The sequence below is a fragment of the Lichenostomus cassidix genome, chromosome 2 (assembly GCF_008360975.1).
Source record: "Lichenostomus cassidix isolate B80296 chromosome 2, HeHo_3.0, whole genome shotgun sequence".
Taxonomy (NCBI): Eukaryota; Metazoa; Chordata; class Aves; order Passeriformes; family Meliphagidae; genus Lichenostomus; species Lichenostomus cassidix.
The window spans coordinates 124,207,698-124,232,780 of NC_139482.1; the positions used below are offsets into that span (position 1 = coordinate 124,207,698).

The window sequence follows — 25,083 nt, forward strand, 5'->3', positions numbered from 1 at the left end:
TAGATCCTTATGATGTATTTTATGACTCACATTTCACTTGCTAATTCATCTACCAGGGGGAAAAAAAAATCTGTATTCTTAATCTGATTATATAATGACTGTGGAAGCCAAATTACATGACTAACATTTTGCATCACAAACTATGCATGAAGAAAAAAAGTACAATTTTGATGGTGTTGAATATTCAGAAAATAAAATCATGCTGTCAGTTCAAATACGTAGGAAGCATATGCTTTAGGCAAAAACAACACAGAGGACATAGTGATGCTGTAAAGGCTACAGAAATAGTACGTGAGTTACACTGATGAAGTAAAACCAGCAAAGGCTTAGTCACAGTCATTTTAATTCTAAACCCTTTCTGTACTTTTCTCAGTCTGAAGAGAATTTTCTTAGTAAATTCTTTTGAAAACACTAAAATTCACAATAAAGGAATATTTATGTCATAGCAAAGTTAATATAGCAAATGATTTTTAACACTATTTATACTAAATAGTGTTTCAATTTATTTTATATATATACAGCATCTTTATTGCATCCTTGAATCTATGATTTTTGTAGTCAAGTAGGGAGATTAGCCTCTTCTTATCACAGAAGGATAAGGTTTAAAGTAACCACAGTGGGTCATCTGGTTCAAAGTCCCTGCTCAAGCAAGGTCACCCCAGAGCACATGGCACAGGATTTTGTCCAGGTGGTTCTTGAATATCTCCAGTGAGGGAGACTCCACAGCCTTTCTGGACAATCTGTTTCAATGTGTGGTCACTGAGCAGTAAAGAAATGCTTCCACATATGCAGGTGCAACTTCCGGTGCATCAGTTTCTGCCCAATACTTCTCATCCTATTGCTTGGCACCACTAATAACAGCTTGGCTCCAGCCTCTTGAAACCCTCCCTTCAGATACTGAGAGACATTTGTAAGATCTCCTCTAAGTCTTCTCCAGGCTAAATGGGCTCAGCTCTCTCAAGTGAAGTGCTCCAACCCACTCCCATCCCAGCCCTCTATTGGATCTGCTCCAGGAGCGGCAGGCCCCGTTGTATTGGGGAGCCCAGAACTGGGCACAGCACTCCAAATTTGGCCTCACCAGGGCTGAGTAGAGAGGTAGGATCACCTCCCTAAACCTGCTGAAAATGCTCTTCCTACTGCACCCCAGGATACGATTGGCTTTCTTGGCACAAGGACACAGTTCTTGCTCATGAATGATTTCTTGTCCACCAGGACCCCCAGGTCCTTCTCCACAGAGCTGTTTTTAAGCAGTTCAGCCTGAAGCCTGTACTGGTGCCTGGTGTTATTCCTCCCCAGGTGCAGGACCCTGAACTTGCCTTTGTTGAGTTTCAGAAGGCTCTTTGTTGAGTTTCAGAAGGCTCTTCTCTGTCCATCTCTCCAACTTGTCGAGGTTCTTCTGAAGGGCTGCACAGCACCCTGGGGTATCTATCAGCCACTCCTCCCAGCTTTGTATCATCAGCAAACTTGCCGAGGAGGCATCTGCCCCTTCATCCAACTTACTGATGAATAAATTAAATTATACTGCGCTCAGCACTAAATACCAGGGGGACACCACCAGTGGCAGGCCCCCAGCTAAACCCTGTGCCACAGCTCACTGGGATCTGCCATTCAGCCAGTTCTCAATTGACCTCACTGTCCACTTATTCAGACCACACTTCCTGAGTTTGCCTGTGAGGAAGTTCTGAGAGATGGTGTCAAAAGCCTTGCTGAAGGTGATGTAGACAATTTCCACTGCTCTCTCCCATCCATCCAAGCAGTTGCTTCATCATAGAATTAAATCAATCAGGTTGGTCAAGCATGATGTAAAGTTAGTGAATCCATTCTGACTACCCCTGGTCACCTTCTTGTCATCCTTGTGGATAGAGATGGCCTCCAGAAGGAGTCGCTCCATCACCTTTCTGGGGGTAGAGGTGATGCTGAGAGGCCAGCAGTTCCCTTGTTCCCCCTTCTTGCCATATTTGAAGACGGGAGTGATATTTGCTTTCCTCCAGCCCACAGACACCGTTCCTTACCACCACAAACTTTCGAAGGTGATCATAAGTGGCAAAGCTGTGGTGCTCACTAGCTCTCTCAGCTCTTGTGGATGCATCTGTGTAAACAGATCTCCAGTTTCTGCCATTTGTTTTCCAACACATACATATGTGTTGGTGTACAGGCTCTTCAAAGAGGTATTTGATTGCAAATTTCCTGTTGGAGATACAAAGGGATGCACCATAGTCATGCATTATGGCAAGACATCTTTGTCTGCTTGTGTTTGTGCTTGCTTGAATTATTCCCCCTAATGCCTCCTTTTGCTACTAGGCTGGTTGCTATAGGTCTCCCCCTCCCATACCTCATCACTGTCTATCCTCGCCCTGTCCCCAGCTCCCTTCAAATCTATTTTAAAGCTCTCTCAATGAGCCCTCATAACTAGTGCATGACCCCTTGATTTTCCAGCTCTTTTATCATTGTACATATAGGTCAAGAAGAGATTCATATACTTCAAAAATAACAGACAATGAACAAGAAAGAGATAAGGCCTTTACAGAATATATTTTAACAAAAACTTCTACATTCCAAAATATGAACATTTCATGTGTACTAGGACAGACTATTCTATAATGTTTAAAAATTACAATACTCCAAATTATATATTCATTGCTTTCAATACTGGGCTTTTAATGTGTTAGTTTTTCAGCATAGATCTACTCACTAAGTAAATGAAAAATGTTGTTTGCATCAGGCATTGGTCTCTGTTGGAATCAAGGAGTTATTATTCCATGGTATAAACACAAATAAACATCTGTTTCTTTTGTCCTCACACAAGTAATTAACACAAAATCAGGAAGCACATTTCTCACAGGAGGAATTCTTGCAACCTTAGTACAAATGAGATTTGCATTCTGACATTGTACAGGGCTGTTTTCTAAAACTCCAGATAGAAAAACCTTACACCAAAACCAGAACAAAAAGCACAAGTAATAAGCTCATGTAGATTATATATTGGCATGTCTTACCATAAATTATCAAAATATCATTGCACATTGCAAGACACTCTTCTAAATGCTACCAACCATCTGTTTACAAATTCTCAAAATATTTTTACAATTTCAGAATTTAACAGATATCAGAGTATCACTAGGGTCACTCTTTGTTGTTCCCATTTTTAGTGTTCTTTCCTGGATAAGGGATTACTTCAGAGATGCTCAGCTTTGTCACCCAGAAGTAGAGCCTGTGCTTAATGTCATGCAATGCCTATTGTAAGGAGAGAGAGAGAGACAAAGAGAGAGAGAGAACAACAGATATATTTTACTACAGCTGTATGTGTCCAGAGTTAATTTTTAATTACATCTCATGTACCTTTTTATCATAGCTACATCGGTTTTGGAAGTATGTAACCTACAATGAAGCATCTAGTGAAGTAAATGAAAGAAAATTCAATCACCTTCAAGAAATTTAGGACCAGGAAATAGAGAATGGCATTATGTATTCAGGCGGGTGTTCCAAATACCAGTCTTAAAGCACAAAAGAAGGCATGGCACAGACAATGAGTTTAGATGGCTAAACAGCCATCTAGTGATGAAACAGAGAGCACCTTTGAGCCCACCCTCTACTCCCATTCATCTGTTCTCTCCCCTCTTCCCAATGGACATACAAAACTCAAAGGAAGCTGCTGCCTTGTCTTCTATGAAGTCACAGACTTAGGTCTTGTTCACAAAATGCCTACAGGTATTGCAACATTAACAGGATTTTGATGGAGATACTAATAGATATAATTGACCTGAAATTAGTATTTTGAAGAACTTCTTTCTTAATAAGCAGTCCATTAGTTCACCTCTGGTAATCTCAAATACCTTTTGAGCTTTGAACTTTTTTAACAACACATGACATGAGAGAAGTCAGAGAGTTATTTTATATGTATAATGAAAATAAAAACACATGTAATGAAAAATGAGAAAAAGACAAACTCTGACTAAACACTAAATTATTATGGTGAAGATAATATGTGACATTATCAAAAAGGTTATACACTACCAAAAATAATAAGAATAAATAATTGCAGTTAAATAACTGATCAAATCCATATAATCATCTTTCCCAAGGAACTGGAGTTATGCAAAATCAATGAGAAACTTATGATTGTGTACATTCAGTACACATTGTGTACTGAATGTACATTGCGTACATTCAGTAAGGGTAAAGTCTTGATATTTATCATTGTAAATTTTATACATCTATGTAGCTTTTTATAATTATTTTTAGTGTTATCAATAGAGGTGGAAAAGAATTTACTTTGATATAGTAAGTCCTTTACAGCTCATAAAAAACCCAAAAAAACCCAACATGGATAATTTGGAATATCTACCTGAGAACAGTTTAGGAATTCTGACCATTTCTGTCAATGCATGAAAAATTTACCTAATGGAATACTATTGGTTTTGAACAGAAAGTCCAGTCTTTGTGTGTGGATATCATAAAATGATATAAGCAGGAAGAGGAGACAGCTGTTAATCTGTTGTTCCTATCAAATATTTTTCACCTGGTGCTTCAAAGTACAGCGCAGGTCAGTCAAGCAGAGAGATCTCTAAATACAAACAAAAACCTAGTTTTTGTTTTGCTTATAGCTCACAGAAGTTTGCAAGGGAAAGAAGACATGAGAACTTTTCATAGCAGGAGCTACAGAATAGAATATTTTCAGTTTTGGAAGGGCTGTAGCACTAGCATAATTAGGAAAAAGGTGTTGACCTAGAAGTATTCTCTTACTCTGAGCAGAATCAAGCAGTACTGCTCCCACTACAGTGCCTCCAGCCCAAACAATTACTTGAATATTTAATCTAATTCTAATTATTCCATTAAGAACTTTGTATTACTGTTTTTCTCTGAACAGCTAATTTCTAAATTTAGAATGGAAATTTGAAAACCATGTGTATTTTGAGTTTCAGTTAAAAATGAAGCAAGAGCAGTAGTTATGAGAATTATGTCCATCAATCTCACTGGAACGTCAGCTACAGTGCTTATTCTCTACCATCATTATTTAAGTTTCAGCTTTAGTTTAAAGGTCAATGAACAATGTTGGAAAAGTGAAGCCTTATTTATGAAATAAAATTGCAAAAATGAAAATAGCTGTAACTAACCTTGACAACATTAGAGATGGATCACAGTTAAAGCTTTTCCCGCTAAGAGAACTTGTATGACAAACCTTCATGAAGAAAATTTGCAAATAATGCTTTAAAAAGTCTACTACTACACTAACATTAAACTGATTGGAGTAGAAAAGAGGCATTAAATATAGAAGCATATAGAAGAAGGACCATTTTCCCCAGTGTTCATTAAGCCAGTAAACTGCACTTTCCAACAGGTGATTTATCACATATATTATTATTTAAGAACCCCATATTTTCATATGGGGTCCTTCAAAATTTCATAAAGCTTGGCTACATATTCAAATACAAACCAACCCTGCCCATCCCTGAGTTGTACTTTGAAAAGAATTTCAGAAAAGCCCAGAGTGGTGTTTTCTTCTACAGAGGGTAATTCTCCCTGTAGCAAGCTGAAGCTTAGGTATTTATAGGCCTTTCATACAGGTACCAAAGGCATGATGGAGTACAAGTTAACTTCCATCAGCTGAGCCCTGGCTTAGCTACTGATCCACCAGGATAGCCACATGCTCTGGCAACAAGAGGAAAATGTATCAATCTCCATGGAAATGTTTGCTAACACCAAGATCATAAATAATGGAATTAATTTTCAATGTTAGTTCTTTAATACAAATTTTAAAAATCCTTACTTTACTGGCTTAGTTCCTGAGGTTGTACATTCAAGTTTGAGCTAATTTTTGTGGTTGCATATTTTTCTGTCTGATTGTTTATAAGGCACTAAGCAATATATTGCAATAGATGAGGATTTTGCTATAACAGGAAAATTTTGGATTTTTATGTTTAAATACTAAACAAGAAATCATAATGAAATAAAGCACAAAAGCCTAAGCACAAGGGGAAAAAATAGGAAAATGCACATAAGGTAAGAAAAAGGCTTTTTTGTTTTTTCCAACTACCAAGTATTGTCAAGTATAAACAATGAGCATGCTGACAGGCCCTAATGGCCCCGAATGTCCTCAGCTGGACCTGCACCCACACCCCTGACCATGGCCTGAGACTCATTCCCACAGGTTTTCTTGAGCCATATTGCAAACAGAATCCTGGCCAGCTTGTTCCCTGGCATTCCTGCCTTGTTGACTGGACTTCCTGGGTTGACATCAGGGTTTTTTTGTCACCTTAGTTATGATCACTGGGCTGTTGGCAGGACTTGTTCCTGTCACCAGTCCTGCTCTGCTCACCTTCCTTGAGCACACTGTGCCTTGCAGGAGGGGGCACTGCCCTTTCCTGTGTTGGTGTGACTTTCAGCTCCCTGATGGACAGAAAAGATGCTGCTCCCTGACAGTAAATTGTTGCACCCTTCCTGGGACACTGCAAGAATTGGCAAGGTTTGGGTTTAACCATTATTACCATTCTTTAAAAACTCTGAAAGTAGGAGTTTCTATCTATAGTTATTCCATGTGGTGAGATTGCAATGTTTTTGAAGTGTTGTTCTTTGGTCCTGTATTTCCTTTTTAAAAAAAGGCAAATTTGGTATTAGGACATTAAGATAATAATATGACAAAAACATTAGTATGAATTACAGAGAGGTGGTAGAGAAGAGAGAGGGATGAGAAGAAAAGCTGAAGAAGAGGAGGAATGGATTAGTATGTTATAAGTGCCCATAAAAATTAAATAGGTGGGAACAAAGAAGGTGGGGAGGAATTGTTTAAAATTACTAAAGGTGATAAAAGCCAGAGTAATAACCTGAAATTCAGACAAGAAATAATAATTTGCATATTAATACAAAAAGTTGTGATAGTGAGGTCAATTAGAAAAAGGAATAATTTGCTGAAGAATATGGTTCTACTAATATTGCCTAAGGTGTCAATGGGAATAACATAACACATCGCTGCCTTAACAAAGGCAATCCTTTTACAGAAGAGTGAAATTAAGATAGAGTTGATTTGCAAACTACTCTGCTGTTATAGTATAACCATGGATGTTTTTATAAAAAAATGTAAAGTAAAGCTTCTTTGTTTTTGGTTTGGGGGTTTTTTATGTATTTATTTTAAAGTCTATCTCCTAGTTAATATTATTCTGTGACCCTTTTTACAGCACACAACTCCTATATTTCGTGCTTAATGGTCCCTTCTTGGATATTTATTCTATATATTTTATGATAGTAATTGTAGATAGTCTTCCTGCGTCTGTTCTTCACTTAAGAAAAATTGAACTATATTCACTCCAACTCAGTACACAGAAATCTGATTTTTTTTCTTCTTTTTTCCTTTTAATTTTTAAAATTAAATATGACTCTCCAACACTTTTTTAAATATATAATAATTTACTTATTAGACCACAAATAAAACACCTGAATGCATTAAGTTTTACCTTCCTATCAATGCCATGATGGATTTTTTGAATATCTGTTTAACAGCTCAAGTAGTAAAATTTTTAATGATATTTTGTGAATATACTGCTTCATATTGAAACCTTCTCTGTGTTTGAAAGTGCAAATCTGTGCCAACTTTGCAAAGGTTAACTTGGAAACTAAATCATGCATTAATCATGCATTTACTTCTGAATTATGTTGCTCATTTTAGTCACTGAATGTATGTTTTCCAGAAATATTGCTTAAATTATGGTACTTGATTCTTTCAAGAAATCATTACAGTAGTCTTTCTCTGGAAGAGAACAGACAATAGTAAAGTATTGGTAAGCAATGTTTACAATTAGAAAAGTAGAATGGCTTGAGAAGTTTTTTTCAAGCACAAGAAGGTGTGAATTACCCCATCAGATTGTCCCTGATGAGTAGGTTATAAGGAAGAAGTATGTATATATTATTATTAATTTAGCTTCAATTATTAAACTATTCTATTCTATTTCTTTTCTTTCCTGATTCTCCTCTCCAACTCATTGGTGGGGGAAGGAAGTGAGCAGCTGCATGGTACTTAGTTACCAGCTGGGGTTAAACCACGACAGATGTTTGCAAGTGGTGTCATAAAGAATCAGTTCTGGAAACATTTTGAAAATGTCAATGATCATCAAACTATGAAAGTACAATGAAGGGTATTTATGACATGAATTTTGAATCATCTATACAGAGCAAGATGAGATAACCTATTTTGGAAACTGCAGTAATAGGGATGAAGTAGATTGTAAAAGGGTAAAGTTCAAGGTTTATATATTTGAGATCATTAATGAGAATTAAGGATGGAGCTGTGATCTAATCCCTTTTAAGTAAGGAAAAATATAATTAATCACAAAAGTGATACAGCCATGAATGGGGAGAATATGACCACAAGGTACAAAAGACAAATAGTTTCCAGTAAAAATGGTGAAACATTACTTTGGGAGAGAGTTGTTTTGGTTCTCTTTCTAAATAAGTCAAATAATGAATTTTTTTTGACTGAAGCTTCTGTCATTGCTGCACTGCAAGGCAGAAAAAGACTTAATCAAAATGACAAAATAAGGCTAGAAAGGTAGTAGAAAATATATAACACAGAGATATCTTGACTGGGAATGCAAGAACACAGTGCTCATAAATTCAACTTTCCATCCTAAGAAGAAGGAAAACACTATTTGTTGTAAATGTAGTTTTGCAATGTGCTGAACAATAAACTGTATTACAACAGCAATATGTGTCCTAAAATGGGTCTACCTAGTCTTGTTAGTGAAGCTCTGAGTTTACATAGTTTTGTGTCCTTTGAGGTAATTTTTTAGCTGTTACTTTGATAACTATATTAAATAGTAAGATTAAATCAAAAACATTCTTAAAAGGGAAAACATCACCTACCTTTAAAAATTATTTCATACTAACCTCATTATTCTTGAGTGCTATGAAATCAGATTTTGTGTCATAAATATAGAATTCATGAAGAGAAAAGATCTATTAGAGAGCAAATCATCGAGATTCTGAAATACTATAAATTATCATCTGAGACAGATGTGTTTAAATATCTCATTTCAATTTGTTTAAACTGCACTGCCAGTACATGAATGATTAGATCCATGCGCAAATAAAATAATGAGTGAATTTTTCTCAGTAAGATCAAAATCACTAGGTATGAAATAAAGACTATTCCTTAAATACAAATTTTATACCCTGGTAGTTTGTATGCATAAAATTTCTATTACAATAAAAGCTATATTTTAATGCAGTGCCGTACATGTCAAAATCTATACAAAATTAGATCATAAAATCCTTTCAAGACATATGTTATTTTTGGTAGTGTTCAGATGTTCTGTGAGCCAGAAATAAGAGAGAATCAGTAGTTTGCCATCACTATTAAATAAATCTCTTCCTGAATACAAAGAAGAAAAAGTTTTGTTCTGTTGTTTATAACCACAAACAACTTTTGAAAGTCTGCCAATTTCCAAATTGATTATAATTGCTATAACTGAGTATTTTAAACTCCAGAAAGCAGGGTCTCATTTAAGGTTGTGTTTGTGTGAGCGCATAAAGCCAGAGCCAGATTTCAGTGTTGTTAGGCTGCTTAGGAAATAACAATATTTAAATGTGGTTATGCATCACCAGCAGTTTTTCAGTTCACAAAGATATGAACCAAATCTTGACATCATTACTCTGGAAAAATATTCACTAAGGTCATAAAGTGGGGGAATTTTGTGGCAGATATTGGCACAAAGAGAGCATCTATGGGAAGTTATTGCAGGCACTGGGACACAGCTGGAACAACGAACTCCTTGAATTCCAAGGGTAAAGATGGATCTAAATTTTGGTATTCAATGCCATGCCTAGTTATGAAGTTAGGTCATTAATTATTATACCTCAGAAATGTGTACTGGCCTTAATACTAATATGTGTGGGTTCACTCTTCTGTTAATGACCATAACTGTACTGATCTCCTTGGCTGCTTGATGCGTATAAGAATAGTATTAGTGCAAAATATGATATAAAGTAATTTATTAGAATTCAATTCTGTCTTCTGCCATTTTCATTATGAACCTGTTTTAAAGTCTGCATTCAATTGTAAGAATAAATATAAAACCGAACAAGTTTAAAACACATTTTTAGTACCACTATTCTACTAAAAAAATGGACAATTATAATAACTAGATAAAAGTTGCTCTTTCTACCCATTTAATCCTCTGAAATTCAGAGAATATAAGATTTGATGTGATTTTCCTAGGAAAAAAACATATAGGCACCTCAACTTTCTGAAGTCTGATATGATTATAAATATTTCAGAAGTAAATATAGTGCAAGATATTTAATCAATATATTGCAAAGAAGAATAATTGGTTTCGTGCAGACAGCTATAGACAACTTTCTGTAGTGACGAGTTTTCATTTATCATGTTTCCTTTTATAGACTACTCTTCTGTCAGCAGGAGGTTCAAATTCAAAGTTTTTCTTGTTGCTTTAAGGTGTCAGACTAAAAATGTAAAATATTCTTAAGCTGTTTATATAAAAATATGTAACAATTAAGAAGCAGCAAAATTATTGCAGAGCTCTGCTGTAGCTATGGCAACCACCTTCTACTGTACTTCATTTAGATAAATAAATCTGACAGCTAAAAAGAATGAGTCTCAACATATTTTATTCATGATGAAATTTCTTGAATGTTATTTTCTTGGGAAAAGATATTAAAAAAATGTAGTACTTCTCCATTAAGAGAAAGTATTTCTACTAGAAATAGTATGTTCTATAACTTAGTGTTCAATTTTAGTTCCTACATTGAAAGTTTAAAATGCATTATGTCTTTGTTCTTTATTTTACTCAGTTGGAGAAAATGGACTTGGGCGAAAGTCTTAGTTCTAATGAAACTATTTCAAAGAAGTTCACCAACTTGCCTTTGGTATCTCAATCTCCTCTAACTTCTGATATAAGTTTTACATACATATTTTATATATAGTCAGGGCCCAGAGGGGCAAAAAACAGAGTAATTTATAAATTTGGAAATTTAAAAATATGCTGTGAAATAAGGTCTCTGCTAATACTGTTCAGTGCCAGTTTATGCCTTTTACTTCAGCATTGCTATCATTCCACTTATATTTGTTGACAATCCTTTTGATGATTCTGATTCCTCCCTGATGCCACAGTGAAATTAATCCCTGAAGGATATTTACCCAGCAGAAAACTCTCTTACAAAAAAAAGGATAGCATGTGTCAGATTTAGACAAGACTTAACTTTAGATTCCTAACTTGGGTCATTGGAAATGATTTCCCATAAATACTCTCAGAATAAGAACATAGCTCAATACTCTTAATCACCTGAACATCTCTGAAATGGCAAACTTTTCCTTTAAAAATTTATTCACTAAATGTCAAAATATCTTTGAAATTCAAGACTGCAAAACACAGTGAAATCAGAAGGTAACCTTCCCATTGACTATAAAATACTTTAAAACTGTCATTTAATAATTTCTTTCCTATTTTTTTTTAAATATTGGCTTATTATCTCAGAATCTCTGACACAGGTAGAAAAATAATGCTTATATAATGCCAAAAAAACCTCTTGTTCTCAGACAGAAAAATAATTAGATATTTTTAATATGTCCCCAAAGACGCATTCAAGAGCAGTCAGTATGTATTATTGTTCTAAAATATATCATTACAAAGCACACTAAAATGAATATCTTTAATAGAGCTTTGCAAATCTTCATCAGAAGGTCAGAAAAAAATTTAAAAAACATTACTTTGAAGTGAAATGAAGTTCTGAAACTCTCTCAGTGCCTCACACTAATAACTCCATTAGGCTTTGAAATAGAATGCATGGTAAATATATGACTTACAGTGTCTTAATTATTTGGACTTTTGCACCAAGAGTCTATGTGGGCAAATCATAAAACACAAATTTTAGAACTAAAAATCCTTTTAAATGTTCTTCTCTACCATCCCTAAGAAAGGCAGTATTATCTCAAAATGCTTTTCTAACTAATGTAAAATATATAACATTTCAATCATGTTCCAGTGCTTTGAAGCAGGATTGAGTGTCATCCATACTTAATCTGATGGATTTTTAAAGTATGAAACAATACAAAAGGTTAAAAAAAATTCCAGTTTTTGTATTATAACTTCAGTTTTGTGGCTGGCTTCTGGGTACCCACCCAGCTGCTCCCTCAGTCACTCATCTCAGATGGAGAAAATCAATATGAAAATGGGTTGAGATAAAGGCAGTTTAGTTTCCTAGGAAAAGGAAAGGCTGAAAGTGCCAGCACAGGAGACTAAGCAAAAAGATTTGTTTTCTACTTCTCATCAGCGGTCATTGTCCAGCAATCTCCTGGTAAGGAGGGCCTCAGTTTGCTTAGTGCTCACTCTGGAAGACAAAGCCCTTAATAACTAATGCCTCCTGTGTGTGCTCCTTTCTCTGAGATTTTATTGCTGAGCACAATATTCTACAGTATGCAATACCATTTGAGTCAGCTGTCCTGGCTCTGTTCCCTCCCAGCCTTTTGCCCACCCCCAGATTGCTCACTTTTGGGGTTATGGGAATGCTGGGGAGGCTGCTGATGCTGTGGGAGAAGCTTTCAGCAGTGGCCAAAACACTGGTGATGTTATCTATGCCAGTCCAGCTACCACTACAGAGCATGGCAGTAATGAGAGCTGCTATGGGGAAAGTTGTCTCCATCCCAGCCAGACCCTGTGCAACTTCCACCTCTAATACAGGTTCTCTAAGGCTGTTTTACTGTAATCTGTACATTCTTACCCATTTGCTTTTTATATTGTAAATTAAATAAAGATTAAATAACCAGCAAGCTTTGTGAAAACATCCTTAGTGATAAACCGTTTATTGTATACTTGTGCTAGTTTTGGGTGGGATAGTTTTAGTCACAGGAGCTATTATGGGGTTGTGTTTTGAATTTGTGCTGAAAACAGTGTTAATAAAACAAGGACATCTTCACTACCAGTGAGCTTACACAGTGTCAAGGCCTAATTAAATATATATTCTTCTAAAAAATACCAACTTTCAGGTAATAGACATCTAAAATATTGTCATATCATTCCCAGTTATTTTTCTAAGAAAAAGCAAATATATATGATAGTTGCACTTACAGTCTTTAACATTCATCTAGAGTAAATCTGGTAAAGATTTCACATTTTTTAGACCCCTGGAAGATCATTGTTTGATACAGACTTATCCTTTAAATTAGCTGGCCTTGTACTAGAAAAAAACATTTGTTTGAATCTCCTAATTGCTGAAATCATGTCATATTTGTGACATGAACCACTGAAAACTCAAGTTTCCATAACAATTGTTCAGTGCCACAAATGACTAAACTGGTCAGAATTTTTTTTCAGGCAAATTGAATATATTATTCAGTCATTAACAGTTTTCCTCATTTAGGGAACTCTGAGAGGAACAATTTTTTTTCATAATGCTGCTCTTCTTCCAAGAAATATTGAGTTATTTCATTTCATTATTTCAGTCCACAGCAAAGTAGAACTCACTTCATCTTCATTTTCTCTTCGCTGCAGAGTTCTTATTTTGAAAATGGTGATCTTATTTTAGTTTTGTTTCTCTTAAATATATTATCTTCTCTGTATAGGTATAAACATATATAAAAGCAAGAATGCAGATGTGTAAATATACTGCAAGAATGTATAAATCTGAATTGATAATAAATATGAAGACAATTACAAACATGTCTCACTAGGCTACTAATTTGTAACACTGGGTTCAAATTTGTTTAAATGTAGACATTTTTAACTATTCTAAACACTGCTTGAATGATCTAGTTATTTAACTGCTGAAATAGCTGACATGTTTGAGCAGAGTTCTCAGTTGCAGAACTGCTATCAGGAGAATTTTGTGAGAGCACTTTAAACTTTTGTTTTGAATCCTTTTTCTCCATATTGCAATTGATTATATTTTAAGGTTTTTCAGGAGGATGTGTTTATAGAGAGAGATTAAATATTCTTTGTAGTTATTTTTAATGAACAAGATATCCAGAACAGTGGATTAATGCTGCTATTCTTTAATTTTTGATTGCAATAAAAATAACAAAGGGTATATTACATTGATATTATGGACAATAGCATTTGTCTAAATTCTAGATGGAAGATACAATAAATATATATCTGTAAAATCTCTCGGAAGTATGTGTACACAGTGCTGAGGTGAGATGGCTACTGCCATCCCTAATGCCCCTGTTGCCTAATCAACAGAAGCAATGTATTTCTTAACCAAACTGTTGAAATTTTAATTATTGTCCATGCTATATACCTATCAGATATTGGACACAGAGATATATTTAATCATTCTTTCACAGCTAATTAAAGTCAAAAGTTAGTATATGCAACAGGATATTTCCTGTCAGCCAAGTTAATTTTATTACAAGAAGGGGAATAGTCAGTGACACAATCTGAGATGTGATTTATCTGCAAATCCTGAACACATTCTAAAGGAGACTGTCGTAAATGCTCATTTACAATAATCTGTCTTTGTCACCAGACTGTCCACGCTCAAAATAATGGGTTTTTGTGACCAAAAGAAGTATGCTTCAAACAAATGCGTGGAAGTACAATCTGATCTCATGCTACCTGGAAAGAGATTATTCTTTGTCATGAATAGTAAATTTCAGTTACTAAGTCAGTAATTTGCAGTGTTTTTTAAAATAAGTGCCTACATACTATGGTAAGTTTTCAAGAAATGTGAAATTATTCTCTGTCATCCAGTTATGTCTCAGTTATATTTCTTTTTAATTTTCTAGGAGGATTTTGGTCAAATGCATCACAATAACATGAATTTTTATGAAACTTAATTGCATACCAAAGTCCCCAAAATATCTGACTGAGCAGAATTTCTAAGCAAATGTTGAAGATATTTAATGGGGATGACATCATTTCTGGACCAGAAAATGGAGATGTCAGTTATATGAAAGGGTTTACCATACCTCATAAATGTATTCCTATGTCAGAATCCACTTAAATACATTATATGTAGAGAGAAGCAGTAATGAATGTGAAATGTATAATTACAATTTGAGCCTTATGGAATTGGAATTAGGCAGTATGCAAAAGCCATCTGGCACTGTGACTATGTATACTTGCTGTTGCTGTCTTGAAAATGCTCACTGTCAAGAAAAAATTGCCAGTTTAACACCAGAGATGCATCTGGAAGGACATAGGTCTAGTGAGAACTGGTGCCATTGGACAGCTGGGAGATTATTCACAAAGAACATCTTGTCAGAAGGCAATAGAGATAAATTAAAACAAAGGAAAGGCCACTTTGTTCTGCTCTTTGTTGAATACTGGCTGCGTTCAAGACACGCATGAAATCAAAATCTGTCCCAAAAACAAGAAAAGAGAGGGTTTTCAAAAGAGATGGGCTGTCCTCAGGCCTAATAGCAAAATTATGAGAAAACAGAAACAAGTACCTCAGCTTCTTTTTATCCCCCCTGACAAAGTTCATCCTTAGATTTTAATGTGGGAAAGAACTGCTGGAGTTCCTGATGAAGCATGAGGAAAAATATGAGGTCTCAATTAATACTTCAAATTTTATTGGTTCACATCTTCAAATGTACTAAAATTTGAAAATTTTAAAAATGCCACAGAAAAATGTCTCCAAGGCAGATTGTGAATATCTGAAGTACAGGAGTATTCTCAGAAGTGTGTTGATATTGGCTTAGGGCAGGAATTTTTATGAATATTCTTCTAAGATTTTTAACCTATAGTCTAGCAATAATATTAACTGCTGCCTGGGAAATAATACAGAAGAGAAATGGGCAGTCTGAAAACAGAGACAAAATATGAATGCATGCAAGAAACAAAAGATAGTTTACTAATAGTAGCTAAAAAGCCAATGCAGAGACAAAGAAAAATCCTTAGAGGTGTGAAAAACCTGTCAGAATTTTATGAGGAGCAGCTGCTTCTTAGGAAATATGATGTATGATTTCCAAACAAAGGATCAGCTTTCAAAGCTTACTGAAGTCCCACTAGGATGGGGATCATTCCATGAACTAAGTAAGATTACTGTTAGGAGAAAGGTCAGTCCCTAAAGGACTATCTGTACAAGACCATGTTAACACAGTAAAGCCTCTGCAGTTCAGTGACTGCTCACAGAGCCAAGTATTTCTGTAAGGTCTTAGTTTGTGAAATCTCTCGAAGTTTAAGATCTGGCAATAGCTATGTAGTTCAATAAATTAATGCATTTTTTTATAACTCTAGTGATTGATTATTCGTGCTGTTCAGTTTGTGGCATGTTTGAAAATGAATGGGGTCCCAACATCTTTTCCTCAATAAAAATCTCTATAGATATATGTGAGCTATTGCTGAACACATATTTACTTTCATAGCCAGTGCCTTGCTAGTGTATAACTTAGATTGTAAATTGCTCTAAGATATCTTCAATATGAAAGATGCTGTATAAACCCAAATTGCAATCTGCTTCTTCTCAAATGAACATAAATATTAAGTCTGTGAATGGTAATTCATATACTATAAAATTATATTGATTCTGTTTATATTTGGGTTAACTTACTTCTGGCACCAATCTGAAAAGAAATGCCCCTGAAGTTGTTTCATAAAACTGCCATACAGTATCAAAAATAAATAGCTCAGACCCTGACTTGATGCTTTATCTTCTTTTCAACATAAGTAGGAAGGCAACTCTGAGGAAGCAGGAGAATGCTACCTGTTCTCTGAAACAAGATTCATGATAGTTTTACAAACTAGCAAACACAGATTTGGAGTTTTTAGGATAGAAGATGACAGTAGCTTTTACATACTTCTTTAAATTCACTTGACATTGAAAGCAAGAATCTATTTGTACAGAAGCTTTTAGAACTTAGTGATTAAAACACAGTTTATTAATGATTGCAAGAAACCCAGTAGCCACTGATGATGGTTCTAGGGAGTTATGTGCTTGGGGAAAAGGCGTTAGAGCTGGGAACAAATCTGCATTTCATTCTGACTATTTAGGCAGTGGCAGTAGGAAATGCTTTTTTGTATTTAGCGTGTTACCAAGTAACCTGATTTGATTTTAGAATTGCTGTTTCTAAACAGATTTTCATTCTGAGGCAGGAGGAGTGTCAGAGAACAGCTGTTAACAATTTTCACAAAACCAGACTAATCAGTTGGGGTTTTTACCTTTTGCTAGCATGTTTTAATTCTGGGAAAGGTTGAAGTTCATGGGTTTTGCTACACTACATGAATGTACCAATTACAAATATAACGGCTCTTGTAGTCTAACAGATCCTCACTGCTGAAGATCTTAAGCAAAACCTAATGAAGTAAGTGTGGGACTCTCCTACTTATTAGATATGTATATGCTTTTCAGAAGTTTCTGAAATCTTTCAGGAAAGCACTAAATTTAAATGTTGAAGACTAAGTGAAATGAAGCACCTACTAACACAAAGAAAAGGTAGGAAGAAAATGTAGAAATATATTGACTTAGTCTCATCCAAAATTTTTGCCTCTGGTAATCCTAGAGACACAGAAACATTGTTTTAACTAATTATGTTCTGGTTGCACAATAGGCCTGCATGATCAACGACAACGTTAATATGCATGTTCACAGTCTAGTTCAATTCTGAAGAAATCAAATTGACTTCTAGGTTAGAGAGGGGTGAGAGCTAAGGAGACAGTACTAGCTAGGAATATTTACCTCCGCTATTCAGCTCTTATGAACAGAACGAACTCAAAGACTAATTTATTTTCTGTCATGGTTTGGGAATGGCACTCCCTAATTTAGTGTTCCCACTAAATTGAAAAATACAAGCCACTGCCCTCACCCCTACCTCTTGTGGAAGGCAAAAGTTGAGATAAGAACAATTTACTGGAAATAGAAATGAGATAAGGAAAAAACCAGTAACGGCAACAAGAAAAAAAACCAGTAATAGCAACAATACTAATAACAAAAGTGTACAATCAGAGGGTTATATACATGCCAAAAGGTTCACCAAGCCTACGACAACAAAAACAATTGCAGTCAGACCCTCCGCATGCCACACTTTTTCCCTACAGGAAACTATGCCTACCCTCTTCCCAGAACCCAGAGTCTTTTCCATCCCCCCAGTGATGATGTGTGGTGGCAAAGAATGACAACCTAGACAGACCCACATGGCTCCAGGCAGAACCTCCTCACACCTCCAGTGAAAAATTTGACTCTGTCTTGGCTGAAGCCAGAGAGCTCTCCTGTCTGGTAAATGTGTTTTCCCATTCTTTTAATTGCCTAGAAGTGGGAGAAAAGGGAGACAACAGGATTGTAGAAGTGGAGAAGACTGACTTTCATGTTTTGGCTGAACATTTTTCACGTGCCACTTAAGGAGAATGGACATTTGGTAGGGACTGCTTGAGGAACACGTGTAGTGGAGATAGAAAGAAAGCAAAGTCAGAGCATGGAATGAAAGATACCTCAGTCTGCAGTAGCACTCAAGGATTAGGAAATAAACTACCAGTGAAGGAAGTAGCTGACTAAGATTTTCCAAACATCACTTCACGAGAGCATGTGAGGAGACATGAGTCAAGCATAAAAGAAGGAAAAACTCTGGAAATATTTTGGTTTGGCTTTTCGTTTTGGTTTTGATCATTTTACTTTTGGGGTTTTTGGGTTTTGGGGATTTTGTTTTTTTTGTTTGTTTGGTTTGGTTTGGTTTGGTTTGAACAGGGATTTTTATATATATCAATATTCGTATGTTTTGGAAGCACCACACTGAGATTTCCAAGGTCCTAATTAAACAGACTTAAGGCATAGGCAAGTTTGGGAATTGAATCTAGTCCCAGAGGAAGCCAAACACTCTAAAGCTACTGCAAGACAACAGTACTCCAGGTATCCTGAATATGAGGAGATACAACTAAACCTGCAAAATAAAGACAAGATCCTATTGACAGATGCATGCACCAGGTAGAAATTGTTGTGAACCATGAATGATTTTTGGTGGTTTGTAGGTGAATACTAGTGACATATTAATGATACTTAATCTACTGTATCTACTTCAGCCTGATCATGTTTGTTATATCTTGGCCATGTGTCCAAGCCAATAGCCAGGCATGTCATAACTAGTTTGATAAGATACAGGGAGAGAATGAATCATTAAACACTGACAGTGGCATTGTAAGGCGCACTGCTGTTCTAGAATGTGGGTAACACAACAGGTATATTCACTCCTCACTGCTGCCCTAAGTTATCACAGCTTTAGTGAAAAAATTACAGTGAACTACATGATGAAATACTGCCAGTATGTAGCCTGATCACATAGTGATGTAAGGCACAATAATGAAAAGTCTATCATTTGTGTTCTATATCTGAAACATTAGTCCCTTGATAATGGCTTTTTATAAAGAAACTTAGAATTTGGTGACTCATTTATCCCCATCCTCTCTATTTTTTCTATATATATATATTGGACATACCAATAGAAATATTCATACCACTTCTATAAAATTAGCTTAATGCCTATTCATGTGCATTTTTAGCTTTCTGCTATTGAAATTCGGCTCAAATAATTAGCTTTAACAATGTGTTATGATGTCTATTATTATCAAATGTTGTTTGAAAAAGTAGCCATTTCACCTAGGCAGTCCTATTTATGGGCTATGGTTACTGAAAACCCCCCAATGACAAATAAAAAGTTCAGATTTTATTTCATTTTATTAAGGGGCACTGAAGCTGCAAAGAAAAGAAGTCAGCTGTTATAATACTAATTGTGGCTGTAGTAGGTTAACTGTTAATTTTATCTTGTCCTAATCAGATATTTGCTCAAGATTTGTCTCATTTGTCATGCACCAGAACAAAGATAGTGTTGATTCGATACAAGAAACCATTTAGGTTTTGGGTGAATATTTTAATAGACCCCCAAAGACACTATTTATCTTCTGATGTGTAATAAACACTAAGTAATTATGGATCCCAAAATTGCTGGTGATGGAAGCTGGCATGCCTTCATGCCCCTTGATGGAGATGACTTGTTAAAGATGTAAATATCTTGTCCCCAGTTAGCACAATGCTGATGAAAATGTATTTACATTTATATGTAAATTCATTTAGGCACATTAAGAATTAAGAGCAGTTGGCTAGAAACATTACATCAATCTTACCATGGTCAAATCTTCCCCTGACTTACACCAATCACTCTTAAAATGCAGAGGCTTCACTGTGTGCAATCATGGTGCCATTTAATCCTTTGCTAACAAGTGAATAAAATGATTGAGCTTGCAAATGTTGTGAAGAATGACGAATTTATAAGCATTAAATGTTATATCACCCTTATAGTTTTGTAGGTGCATGCTTCAAGAAAAGTCACAAGATTGGCCTCTAAAACCAGCATGACTCTCTTTAGATTCCTCTATTGTCTTACTTGTCTTATTTCAAAGTATTTTGGTAAAATTAAGATTTAGGATTTAAGGAAATCAAGGATAACTGTTAATGGTAAACATCATTGACCAGGGCTGCACACACTTCCTCCTGGGCTTTAACTACACTGGCAATTTCTTTCCCTCCAGTGGTGCAGGGGGACAGCAAATGCTGGTTGCAGTCAGTTCATCAAACATTGTCTCTACTGCTCCTTCCTTGTCAGGGTAGGGACTCCTCTCCCTTTTGCACTGCTCTAGCATGAAATCCTTCCCACAGGAGACAGTCCCCCAAGAACTTCTCCAGTGTGAATCCTTTCCATGGGCTGCAGTCCTTCATGCACTGTTTCAGCATGAGTCCCCTACAGGGTCACAAGTTCTGTGAGCAGACTGGATCCAGCATAGGCTTGTCTCTCCATGGGACCACAGCTCCTGTCAGGAACCTGCTCCATGATGGGCTTCCCACAGGGTCACAGCCTCCCTCAGGCATCCACCATCTTTGGCTTGGGGTTCTCCATGGGCTGCGGGTGGATCTCTACTCCCCTGTGGAACTCCATGGGCTGCAGGGAAACAGTTGCCTCACCATGGTTTGCTCCATGGGCTTCAGGGGAATCTCAGCCTGAAACACCTCCTCCCATTCCTTCTTCACTGACCTTGGTGCCTGCAGAATTTTTATTTCACATGTTCTCCTCCTCTCTCCTGCCTGCAGTTACTCTTGTGGCTCAACTTTTTCTCCTTAAATACATTATCCCAGAGATGCTAACGCTGTCACTGAGAACTCAGCCTTGGCCAGTGGTGGGTCCATCTGGGAGCTGGCTGGCATTGGCTTTATTGCATAGGCCAAGCTTCTGGCCATTTTTTACAGAAGCAATCCCTTTAGCCTTCCCCCTCTACCTGAGCCTTGCCTCACAAACCCAATACATTAACAAAATATCCTTTATGTCCAGTGAGGCTGAGGAAGGCTACTGCACAACTTTCAAACTTTGGTTGGTATCAGTGAAAAGAACGTAGACTGTGGTAGAAGAACATAAAAGTAGCCCTAACATAACATCAAGAATGGGGAAAGATAAATTCCCACCAGGAGTATGATTTTCTGCCAGTGAAAGGCTCAGTGTGCAGGTGACACCTGAGAACTGCCCCCCTCCCTCCCATTCTGCTAACTGAAGACTGAAACTATCAGCTACAGAACTCTGGGAACAGGGAGGGTCTAACAGTACAACCAAGGCATAGAAACTTGGAAGCCTTTTTGTAGCATTTTCAACTATTTTATTAATGAGTTATCTAGATCTTGATTAAATAAGTTAGACTATTCTACAGCTAAGATACTAACTGTAAGAGTAAGAAACTTTTAGCTCCATCTATATGGTGTGTTTCCTTTTGCCCACTATAAGATTTTGAGTACAGCAACTACTGTCAGCCTCAAAGCATTACTTTTCCAAAGGCTGAAAATCCTAGAGATATTTAGTACAGGTTGAATAGGGAATAGTGTTTAAGAAACATGAAAAGAGATTTCCTTACACACTTGTAGGTTTGAGTTCTTCAGGTTATGCAGTGTGCAGAGAGATGTGGGTTAGAGGGTCTGATGGAAATTTAGAAAGATTTCTTTCTTTAGGAATAATGTTTCCATACCACTGAGAACATGGTTTTTTATTCTGCCAGTGTGTAATGGCTTACACAAGCCTCAAAGAAACCTCTCCATTCTTTGGTTTGAATCTTGTCCCCACAAGAAGTCATGTAATATAGACTTAGAAGGACGCCCAGGAATAATTTCACAAAATACTCCCAAAAACAGATTGAAGACTTTCAGTACAAAAACCTAAAATGTTTCAGTGTACACAGAAGAGAGCAGAAACACAAAACAGTCTGAGCACATGTCCTAGTTGTAACCAGTGTAAAATGGGTGTCCTATGTAATTGTGTTTTTTGAGTTGCCTGGGTGTTCAGATATTATTTCTACCATAAAGAGTGGATTCATCCAAAAAGAGGTTATTTTGACATTCTTAAAAACCTCAGTCTAGTTTATAGTGAAATCAGAATATATGCTTCAAAGAAACAGATATGTTTTTCTTTTCAATGTAGATATGACAACATAATCCCCTGAGTGGCTGTAAGGCACTGCTTTGTCTGGGTTTTGCATGCGAACAGCATAGGAAGAACAGTTACCTTCTGTCAAAATGCTGTGGGAGGTAAGTTCTTATCAATGTTTGTCATGTCTCTGTCTACTAAACTAAAAGTTATGTGTGTCTTCTAAGTAAAGTCAAGAATTTATTGTGAATATAACTGAAATATTGTCATTCCAAGTCAGGAAAAAATATCTTCCTAGATCTAAGTATTAAAAAATAACTTTGATATATAAAAAAACCATAAATAATACTACTAATAAAATTAAAATTATAATGTGCACCCTTCTTAAAAGGTTTCTACCCTTTTCCTTGATATTTCTCTTCCATAACTCCTTTTGAGGTGGGTAGTTTCAGGCTAATAGGGCTTTAAGACATTTTTAGTTTAAGATGATAGAGTACTGCAACAGGTTATAATCTTCTGGCATTCTTTAGAGAAAATATAACATTCAGAATCCATTGGCTGCTTTGTTAATTTTTCTGCAGCTCCATATTACATATGAATATACTATATATGGTGCTTTTACTTATGTTATATACTTCTTCATTGCTCTCCTTCTTACCCCTAAGACTAATTGTCTTGCTGCTGGTTTTTATTTCTTTTAATTGACAATTGGTGAGATGTGTATTGTCATGGGGTTTCTAGTGCCAAAATTATGCCCTACCCCTTATCATTCCATGCATGCACTGCTCTCTGTTGTGTTCTGTGCCATCACTTCACAAGATCCCTTCTGTTTCCTTGGTATTGCATTGTACTGTATTGCTCTACATTACATTATTGCACAAGAGACACGAATCTGTCTTTTTGCCTAGAGAAACTGCTCATTACAGATATCCATATCAAACTATACTGGGGCAAGGCCAAAATGAACAGTACAAAAACCAAGTAAACTTTGCCACACAGTCCAATACAAGCCTTACTGTTACAGAATCACAGATATGATTTAGAAGAGACCTTTAAAGTCATCGAGTTCCAACACCCCACCCAACCTTTCACTAGACCAGGTTGATCAAATCTGCATCCAAACTGTCCTTGTCAACAGCTGGGACATCCACTTCTCTGGGTAACTTGTTCAGTGCCTCACCACCCTCACAGTAAAGATTTTAATCTTTATATCCAGTTGGATGTGGCTCTGAGCAACTTGATTTCATGAAAGGTGTCAAAGCCCATGGCACAGGGGTTGGAACTAGATGATCTTTAAGGTTCTTTTGAACTCAAACCAGTTTATGATTCTATGATTCTATGATTCTATGATTCTATGATTCTATGATTCTGTGACTCGATTATTCTATGATTTTATGATTCTATGATTCTCCCTCACCCCAAGTCCTTCTTCTTAAGGTTGTTTTCAATCCATTCCCTGCCCAGCCTGCATTTGTGTTTTAGTTTACCCTGACTCCTGTGCAGGACCTTTCTCACTCAGCTTTCTTGAATCTCCTAGGGTAGCATGAGCCCACCTCCCAGGCCTGACAAGGTCCTTTTCAATGGCATCCTTTCCTCCCAGTGTGTCAACTGCACCACACAGCTTGGTGTCATTGGCAAATTTGCTGAGGGTGCACTCGATCCCACTGCCCATGTCACTAGTTCCAATTTTAATCCTTCCAGGGAGGAACAACTTTCATTCCAACACACCAATCACCATGCCTTTGTTATGCCAATAAGACCATAGCCCTGCAAGTGCACACGTCTCCAACTCTTCTTGTTTATTACCTATTATACATCCATTTTTATAGAGACATTTAAGTTGGTGCTCCCGTGAAACCAGCTTACTGGCTGGAGTGGCTCGAATTCCTTTGTGCTGCTCTTCAGGTGCTCTCCTGCTGACCTGGGATCCCTGTTCAGGCTCTGGGAATCACTTTCTGGCACTGGCATCAAACTGGTAGGAGTGGGATGGATTGAGGTTCCCCCTTTCCAGCAACTTGCAGAGAAAATGGCCAAAACAAAGCTTCAGGTGGGCAATGAAAAGTTCTAACAAAGCTAGTTAGTCCCAGGCCTTGCAAACTCAGTACCAAACCTATGGCCTCTTACTAACAAAGGTTCTACTGCTCCACAGTTGAAACCTTCTCTGAAAATCTGGCTTCTCCTTGCATTTTTACCATTTCATATTTTTCTCTAACCTTCCTGGGCATGCTACAGAACAAGGAGCTGAAACCTAGCTCTGAAGAGAAGAAACCAAGAGTATCTAAATGATGGATGGAAGCCTCCATGTAAGATCCCCTCCGGCTTTTAAGCTGCCTTTCCATATTTGAAAGACTTCTGTAAGTTTTTTTGGTCATATATTGCAAGCTGTTTACATGTCCTAAACAATCAGCATTTCTGAAATAACATTACATGTTTAACCAAATAAATGAAATAATTGGTGTTAGATGTTATCTGGTGTTAGAGCATCACTGGAACTTTCCCTTGCATAAAAGGACACTGAAGGTCAGCTACAGAGACCTAGAGGTGCACTGACTGCTCTGAGGGCGCCTAAGCAACAACCTCTTGTATATCTGCTTAAAGTTGAGTGTCTTTCTAGTATTTGAAGTGAGTTGCCTCATAAGATAAATCAGAAAATGTATTTCACTCTCTTTGCTTAACAAGGTGGTGTGATACAGGCAAGCTCATTCCCTCTGCTGCATTCATCTACCCTAATTTGCTGCCTCTAATTCATA

The 25,083-nt window shown here is 36.6% G+C and overlaps 3 long non-coding RNA genes across 3 annotated transcripts; 1 reads left to right on the forward strand and 2 right to left on the reverse strand.

Annotated features, from left to right (window-relative positions):
- Positions 1-3,138: 3,138 nt before the first annotated feature.
- Positions 3,139-3,812, reverse strand: LOC146442179 (uncharacterized). Its single transcript, XR_014849563.1, has 3 exons — positions 3,587-3,812; positions 3,425-3,494; positions 3,139-3,234 (listed from the first exon to the last, which is right to left on the reverse strand). It is a non-coding gene; the product is annotated as an uncharacterized LOC146442179 (long non-coding RNA).
- An 11,761-nt stretch (positions 3,813-15,573) lies between these two features.
- Positions 15,574-23,625, reverse strand: LOC146442180 (uncharacterized). The gene is made up of 4 exons (XR_014849564.1): positions 23,419-23,625; positions 18,081-18,192; positions 16,501-16,660; positions 15,574-15,750 (listed from the first exon to the last, which is right to left on the reverse strand). It is a non-coding gene; the product is annotated as an uncharacterized LOC146442180 (long non-coding RNA).
- A 117-nt stretch (positions 23,626-23,742) lies between these two features.
- On the forward strand, positions 23,743-24,725 carry LOC146442181 (uncharacterized). The gene is made up of 3 exons (XR_014849565.1): positions 23,743-23,903; positions 24,239-24,380; positions 24,566-24,725. It is a non-coding gene; the product is annotated as an uncharacterized LOC146442181 (long non-coding RNA).
- The last annotated feature ends 358 nt before the right edge of the window (positions 24,726-25,083 follow it).